Source organism: Nicotiana tabacum, chromosome 16, assembly GCF_000715075.1.
Source record: "Nicotiana tabacum cultivar K326 chromosome 16, ASM71507v2, whole genome shotgun sequence".
NCBI classification, from domain to species: domain Eukaryota; kingdom Viridiplantae; phylum Streptophyta; class Magnoliopsida; order Solanales; family Solanaceae; genus Nicotiana; species Nicotiana tabacum.
Window position 1 is genome coordinate 135,987,370 of NC_134095.1, and position 8,955 is coordinate 135,996,324.

General features: G+C 39.2%; 1 non-coding gene across 1 annotated transcript; it reads right to left on the reverse strand.

Annotated features, from left to right (window-relative positions):
* Positions 1 to 248: 248 nt before the first annotated feature.
* Positions 249 to 404, reverse strand: LOC142171292 (5.8S ribosomal RNA). The gene has a single exon (XR_012700867.1). It is a non-coding gene; the product is annotated as a 5.8S ribosomal RNA (ribosomal RNA).
* Between the last annotated feature and the right edge of the window lie 8,551 nt (positions 405 to 8,955).

Below are 8,955 nucleotides of genomic sequence, written 5' to 3' on the forward strand. Positions count from 1 at the left end.
GTGGAAATTTTTAAAAAATTTAAAAGTAAAAGAAGGTTGAAATTAAAAAATAAATATAAAGGTATCGACGGGTTGGAGCCACGACATTACGAGAGTTGAGTTTCAACCACCACTTGTCGTGACGTCCGTCGCCGTGGACTCGCATTTAGGCCAACCGCACACTCGAGGCACACGGGAGGCCAGTATCCGTCCCACGACACCACCGCGATCATGAGAATGGGCGCGGTGTGCGGGGGCGACGCGATGCGTGACGCCCAGGCAGACGTGCCCTCGGCCTAATGGCTTCGGGCGCAACTTGCGTTCAAAGACTCGATGGTTCACGGGATTCTGCAATTCACACCAAGTATCGCATTTCGCTACGTTCTTCATCGATGCGAGAGCCGAGATATCCGTTGCCGAGAGTCGTTTATGTTTCAAAAGAAGCACAAGTCCCCACGCGCGCACCGCGAACGGGGCGCGAGGGGCAGGCTTTCAATTTAGTATTCCTTGGCGCTTTCCACGCCGGGGTTCGTTAATCACCCAGCACGCACGCGAGCGCGCGCGCCGGGGATAGGAGAGAGCCGCACGGGCGGAGGCCGAAGCACCCCGGCCGCGCCACTGAAAATTTAAAAAATTTAAAGTAATTGAAAGTAGCATTTTTGAAAGAAAAAGAAAAGATAGTGGTTTGTTTTTTAAAGAAAAGTTAAATAAAGTGAGATTCTCTTTTAAAAAAATAAAAAGTGGGATTTTAAATAAGATAAAGTAATTAAACTTAGAATTTTAAAAATAAAAGTAAATAAAGGTGGGATTTCTTTTTCTAAAAAAAAAAAGCAATTTGTAAGTGGGATTTCTTTTAATTAAAAAAATAATAAAAAACAAACCTGAAAATTTCGAAAATTTTGCTATAAATAGAAGAGAAAATTTATGAAGAAGGGGGTGGAAAAAAGAGGAAAAACTAGATAGAGAGAAGAAGAAAAGAGGGGGCGGAGAGAGCAGTATACACTCGATATACACTCTGGATACACAGAATATACAGGGACAGAATTCATTTTGGAGAGAGTAAAAAAGATATAACCAAATTTTCTGAAATATTGAGAGCGGAAGAACACCATAGAGAGTTCAAATCTAGAAAGAAAAACAAAGAGAGATTTCTGCACTATTTTTCTTCTCTATTTTTACTAGTTTTCTCCGTGTTGCTGGGATTTCTGGATGGAGGTGTTGAAGCTACTGTGTTGGGATTTATGCTGTTGTATGTTGCTGTGTTACATACTACTTTGCTGACCTTATTCTTCTTGTATTGACAATACCAGGTACACAAACGATACACTGGTTCATCTTGTAAGCTACTCGAAACATGAATGCAAAAAATGAGAAAGATTTGAAGTTGTAGTTTAATGTAGTCTTTTCTTTCTTTTACTGTCTGTATGTAAAACATTCTATGCGCTGCCCATGTAAACTCTTTAAACGACTCACTTTCGAAACTTAACTATAATAACTCGAAAGTATGTCAATAAAGTATGACATTTTTCTTCATTTATTTTAGAGAAAAACGAAAAATAAAAAATGTAGTCATTCTAAGATTATTTTTTTAAAAAAAAAAATAAATAATGACACGAGCCTCGCCAAATAAAAATGCAAATTGCGGGGCCCTCAATAATTGGTCATAATAAATACTTAGAATTCGGGATGGACTGTTTAGTGAATTTCACTGCCTTCCCCAAAGATAATAACGCGTTAGACTCTTTAGACGCGATTTAATTAAATTACTTTCTTAAACTCGGGTGCACATTTATGTGACCCAAATCCAAATCTCAACGGAGTCGAAATGTGTCTCTAATCACGGGTACATTGATTGTGACGTGATCCGAGATGCATGTCCATGACGTTGCAAATTCCTTTAAAAAATAAGAATGAGATGAGCCTCACCGAATAAAAATACAAAATTGTGGGGCCCTCGGTAAATATTTGCTTTAAAATTGCTTAGACTTCGGGATGGACCGTTAAGCAAAATTTCACGGCCCTACCCAAAGTAAATGATATGCTAGTCGCTTTAGGCACGCCTTTTAATAATTTAATTTTCTTAAAACTCGGGTGCACATTTATGTGACCCAAATCCAAATCTCAATAGAGTTGAAATGTGCCAACAACCACGGGTGCATTGATGTGACGTGGTTGGAGATGTATTTCCATGATGTTGCAATTCTTGAAAAAATATATAAATAATGACGAAAGCGGTTAAAAGTTAAAACTTGCACATTAGCTCATAATTGTATAAAATCAGATAAACAAGCCGAATATGACAGTTGAGCGACCGTGCTAGAACCACGGAACTCGGGAATGCCTAACACCTTCTCCCGGGTTAATAGAATTCCTTATCCGGATTTCTGGTTCGCGGACTGTAATACAGAGTCATTCTTTTCCTCGATTCGGGATTAAATTGGTGACTTGGGACACCCTAAATCTCCCAAGTGGCGACTCTGAAATAAATAAACAAATCCCGTTTCGATTGTCCTTTAATTGGAAAAACTCCCTTGTCCCCACGCGGGGGCGGAAAAAGGAGGTGTGACAGCTCTGGCGACTCTGCTGGGGACTTATCCTTCTATGGTAACCCAGAACCACTGGTTCGGGGTTAGATATTCGAGCTTAGATAAATTGTTATATTTGGCTTTATCTGATTTTTACATGTTTGAGCCTAATGTGCTAAATGCTGCTTTTACCGCTTTTATATTATCTGAACTATATATAAACTGTGCCGACACCCTTCTCTCTTTACCTCCGGGGATGTGCTTACTGGTTGAGACTCCCTATTCTGTTAGTGTCATACCCTGAAATAAGAAAGAGGTCGGACAAGTTACGAAGCCGGATGGCCTTTTGGTTCCCGGTAAGTTGCCCCTCCCCGACTCGAGTTGTCCGCTCGGGTACACAGTCTAGTACACCGACCCAGGTTTTGAACATAGAATAACGTGACTTCATGCCGGATCCCTAGTAGGAACGCTTATTTGCATCACGTTGCATTTGACTTAGGGGACTCAACACAGGGATTGGGTCCGTCTAGGACTAGCAACCTGATATGAAAAGACCATCATGATGCATCCTACTTGCTATGTACATATATTTGTTTCGAACCTGCATGTTGACCGGTTTCTGAATCTCGGGAATGTTGAAAAAAAAAGAGAAAAGAGAAAACAAAAAGAGAAATAACAGTTAAGGCGTTAATTGATTATTTTAGAAAATGAAAAAAAATAGGAAAAAAAAAAGTCTTTTATTTTTGGAAAGTCGTTTGTTGAAAAAGAAAATGAAAAAGAGTCTTTATTTTAGTTTGGAAAAATAGGTTGTTTTATTTTTGTTGAAAATGAAAAAAAGAGTCGTTATTTTGTCTTGTTTTCAAAAAAAATAGAAAAGGAAAATGGTTTGTCTTGCAATGAAAAATGAAAATCAAAAAGAGACTTGTTTTAAAATGGTTCGGTTAATTTGCCCGAACTACGCGGGTTTGATTCTCACCGGATGTGAGATACGTAGGCAACCCTCATCGGGTCCAACCTTCCCTTTTGCTAAAAAATAGCCAAAAAAAAAATATGTCAAATTTTAATTTTGTCATAAAGAAGTCGGGTGACGCTGTTTTGTCAAGACATAGCCGAATGTTCCCGAAAAGGACGCCGGAAGGCTGACTTTGCATAAACAGCCACCTTTTGGGTCATGTTTAGGATTTTGGTCCAGTTGACCCACACAGCCTTAAAAATCTTCGTCCCCGAGGCGCTGAAGGGCCGTGTTTGCAACACCATTTTTTCATTGTAATTTGAAAAAAAGGTCAGCGGTTAGGTGAATACCATTTGAATTTTTTTAGTCAAAAAATAAGTCGAGCCAGCTTCGGCCACGTCTTAAACCGTTCTTGCCGAAATAGCCTTAGAGTATCTTTCAGTTGTCGAAAGGCTATTTTCGTAAAAGAATGGACAAGTTTGTAAAGTGTTATAAAATAATCCTCTCCGGCCTCAAAATTTGGAAGGGGCCACATTTGCAAAAATAACCATTTGGTTGCATTTGTCAAACGGAGAAAGGAAGATGGACATTTGTTTTGGAGTTTGTAAATCTTTTAATTAGAATATGTGGGTTGTTTGATTTTCGAGTTTGTAGGTCATCTTCAAACCTTTAAAACCCAGTTTGTTTTAAATTGAAAAAAAAATGTTTAGTATTGTTTATCTTTTATTGGTCCGAACTACGCAAGGTCTGATTCATGCGGGGTCATGATACGTAGGCAATCTCCATAAGATTCGACCACAACAAAAAATGAAAAAAAAAGGGAAAAGAAAAGAAAAAATGAAAAAAAATCGAAAAAAAACAGAAAGAAAAAAAGAAAGGAAAAAAAATGAAAAAAAGAAGAAGAGGAAAAGGTGTTATTAATAATGGGGACCGACGGAGTCCATTCTAACCTGTTTCGCTTTGAATCACAAAGAAAGTTAAGGTGGTTGGTTTGTGGTAAGCCGGAAATACAAGACCCAGAAGCACACTTTGCGGGGATCAGGCCTGATAACAGAAGCACTCGAATCCTATTGGGACTTGTTGACTAAAGTTGATGATATTGAAGTTGGCAATGGTCTGGGCAATACTGATGCGAAGCTCAGTGGCTGAGATGCCAGTTTTGATAAAATGGGAGGACGCTCCGTTCCTTGGTTAGCAGGAGAGAAGTTTTTGGTGGCTTATTTTGTTGTCATTTCTGTTGTCCGGATTATTCTTAGGGTTGTAATCCGAATATTGTCTTGTGTCAAACCTTCTTATCTTTCCAGTTTGTCATATCAGTTTGTTTAAGTTTTGTCAAGGCTGTGTTAGGATTTTATTATGGTTGTTTTGTTTGTTTTATTATTCAAACCATTTCGCCGGTAGTCTAATACAAAAGCCGGTCTTTTATTGTTTCCAGTCATCTTTTTGTTTAGTCCTTTTATCATTTTTGTTCAGCGCCGATTCTCGTGACATGACATGCGCACACAGTTTGGGCCTAATCTTAAAAGTTAATCATAAAACCCTCGGAAGGTGATCAAAGCATTTAAAGGAAATAAGAACGGTTTGAGATTATTTGAAGCCCGAGTCATGTGGAACTGGGGCAAGTAAAACACAAAGAAAACCGTTAAAAGCAAGATTCACCTTTCATGATAACGAGAGTAAGAGTGTCGCCCAACGGTGCTTTAGAAATGACAAAGGAAAAATAAAATGTGTGAATATAATTGTCAAGTCCAGCACCATCGGGAGAGGCTACAAATCTATGTTCAATTGTGTTGTTTGCACTTGGCATGTTTTGAAGACTGGAATGACGAAGGCATTTTGTTCTGCTACCTAAACACTTTATCCTTCGTTACCCCTTTTGAGCCTTATTTATTTCCTTCATACCCCTCGTTCGGAATCAATAGCAACGACTAGGAAATACGAGCCTGGAAGGTAAAGAAAAAAAATCAACAAAAAACAAAAAAAAAAAGAAAAAAAAAAGAAGAGGAAAAATGCTAACAAAAAAAAACAAAACAAAAGAAAGTCAAATGAAAAAAGAGGAATTGGGAACTACGTTTGACCTGATTCCTCAAAGAGGATACGTAGGCGCTTCACGGCTCGGTCATGGTTTTGAACAATGAAAAAAAAATCAATTAAGATATCCCCCAGCACGAAACTGGGGCAAAGGTTGCGTTTATCGTAAATAAATCTAGTTCCGAAGGTTGTAATTAATAACCCAAAATCGATGCATTTTGAGCCTTTAATACCCTTTCTTTCTAGCCTATCCAAAACCCACATTACGGTCCAAAGAAAGACCTTCTGACCAGTCTGCAAAAAATGCCAAGTCAGACAAATGAGAGTCTTACCGGCGAACATAACATTCTGTTCCACAACAGAAAGGACTCTAATCTCCAGCAGAGAGAGTCATACCGGCAACACTCCAAATCCCCAGCTGGAAAGTGATACAAATGAGAGAGTCTTATCGGTGAAAATCTTCACGGACACCATAAGGCGATGAAAGCTGAGAGAAAAACCAAAATGAGAGAGACTTGATAGTGAAAACCCTTCGGGCACTACAAGTCGAATAAGATTGAGAATCAGATGAGGAATTGCCAATTGAAGGTCTTGAAAGACGATTGACGACGGAGGATAGGCCACATATGCATGTCATGACCATTAGAGTCGGTGTCTGCGTTTGATAGGTTTTTATTTATAGTTTCTTTTGTTACAGAGTCATCTTTTTCATTTGTCTTTTATTCTGTTCCATTTTATCTTTTCCTTTCATAGAAAATTCCCCAGTAGAGTCTGTTTGTTCAGAACCAATGGGAAATGATTTCAAAATAGGCCATAAGTTTTCCAATTATGCAAGATGAGATCTGGCTAGTATATCCAAGTGGTATAGTCAGCAAGGAACAAGCGCAAGACCAGTGTCAAGAAAGATATCCCCAGCAAAAGGGAATTGTCAAAAGGATTGACGAGTGTCAAGAGGGATATCCCAGCCGAAATCAAAGGTTGTTAAACCTCAAGACCAAGGCCCGTGGACAAAGCAAGGAGAGCAGTGAGCATGATTTGGGAAATTCATACGATACTAAAAGATCGGTAAAGTGCAAGTTTCCATGCTATGTCACAAAAGAAGAGGGATATCCCCAACAGAAAGGGATTATCCCCAGCAAATAATGTCATCCTCACAAGTTGTGGAATACAGAGCAAGGAAGGAGAAAGGGAAAACCATCCCAGCAGGAGTATCACAACCAACCACCGCGTTTTAAACTAACAAATTTTGTTTGATTTGAAACAGGTAAAGGAAATGACATTGATGACAAAAATGCATGCCACAAGGGATATTGTCAAACTGGGGCAGAAAATTTTCCTTTCATTTAGAAAATTTTCTGGAAGTCAGGTACCCATTCGGGGAAGAATAAAGATAACGCCAGTCTCAAGGGAAGTGGTCTTAGAACCAGTGTTTCCCCAAACATAATAAGTTTCAATGGAGGAAGTTGTTCCCCAGCAAAGGAATGAAACTTGAGCTCAGAAAAAGCAAGAGGCCAGCATCTTTCACAACAGCCTTCCGAAGAGTGAAGCACTAGTTCTGAAGGAATCAGAATCCCTCAGTAGTGTTATCCTCAACAGCGTTATCCCCAGCTGATAACATTTTACTTCCCAACAGGTAAGTAAATAATTCCCCAACAGTCTCGAGGAGTCCAACACAAGTTTAGTGAAAATCGGTATCCTCAGCGGTTCCTTTCGGGGAAAGGCAAAACGAGACGTAAGGGAGGTAGTCTTCGAAGGAAGAAGCTATGTAAAAAGAAAAAAAAATAAAAAAGAAAAAAAAAAGAAAAAGAAAGAGAAAAAAAAAGAAAAAAGGGGAAGTAGTTTGCAGAGGAATGAAACATCCTACTTAAAAGGAAGTAATTTTGGAAGGAGAAAGATAACATATTTACTCAGTAGAGTTATCCTCAGCAGTGTTATCCCCAGTGGTTCATCGAGATGCAGAAGCATCCTCGACAGAGTTTCGGGCAACCCAGAGTGGGTAAGGAAGAAAAGGAAGAGTCATCCCCATCAAAATAATCCCCAGCAGTTTTGAGGGAAGACAACACAGGTAAGTAAATAATTCAGGAAGAAGGAAATGGTTCACGCATAGGAGATGCATTTCCTCCTAAGTTTGTTTTACCCATAGGAGATGCATTTCCTCCTAAAGTTTTAGTTTTACCCATAGGAGATGCATTTCCTCCTAAGTTTTAGTTTTACCCCTAGGAGATGCATTTCCTCCTAAGTTTGTTTTTTACCCATAGGAGATGCATTTCCTCCTAAGTTTGTTTTTTACCCATAGGAGATGCATTTCCTCCTAAGTTTGTTTTACCCATAGGAGATGCATTTCCTCCTAAATTTTTTTTTTACCCATAGGAGATGCATTTCCTCCTAAGTTTATTTTTACCAATAGGAGAGGCATTTCCTCCTAAGTTTAGTTTTACCCATAGGAGAGGCATTTCCTCCTAAGTTTATTTTTACCCATAGGAGATGCATTTCCTCCTAAGTTTACTTTTACCCATAGGAGACGCATTTCCTCCTAAGTTTAGTTTTACCCATAGGAGATGCATTTCCTCCTAAGTTTGTTTTAGTTTCACCCCATAGGAGATGCATTTCCTCCTAAGTTTAGTCTTACCCATAGGAGAGGCGTTTCCTCCTAAGTTTATTTTACCCATAGGAGAGGCATTTCCTCCTAAGTTGTTGTTGAAATCAGGAGTCCGCCTGAAGAACGGAGACATACAGTTTAAATTTCAAAAATCAGGAGTCCGCTTGGAGAATAGAGACATTCAATTTCAAATTTAGCAATCAGGAGTCCGCCTGGAGAACAGAGACATACTTTTCAAGTTTGACGTCAGGAGTCCGCCTGAAGAACGGAGACATACAGTTTAAATTTCAAAAATCAGTAGTCCGCCTGGAGAATAGAGACATTCAATTTCAAATTTAGCAATCAGGAGTCCGCCTGGAGAACAGAGACATACTTTTCAAATTTTATGTCAGGAGTCCGCCTGAAGAACAGAGACACACGGTTTAAATTTTAAAAGTCAGGAGTTTGCCTGGAGAATAGAGACATTCCATTTCAAAGTTAGCAATCAGGAGCCCACCTGGAGAATAAGGGAATACAATTCAAATTCTAAGTAGTCTGGAGCCCCCCTGAAGAATAGAATGGCGATTTATTGGTTGAAATCTCGCCAACCTAAAGAAAGGAGTGGCATTTTTAAAGTTGTTGTTGAAGTTGGGAGCCCGTCCAGATAACAGAGGCATACATTTCAGTCTTTACATTTCAAGTGTTGAAGTTGGGAGCCCGCCCAGATAACAGAGGCATACATTTCAGTCTTTACATTCCAAGCGTTGAAGTTGGGAGCCCGCCCAGATAACAGAGGCATACATACAGTCTTTTCATTTCAAGTGTTGAAGTTGGGAGCCCGCCCATAGAATAGAGGAATACATTTCAGTCTTTATATTTCAAGCGTTGAA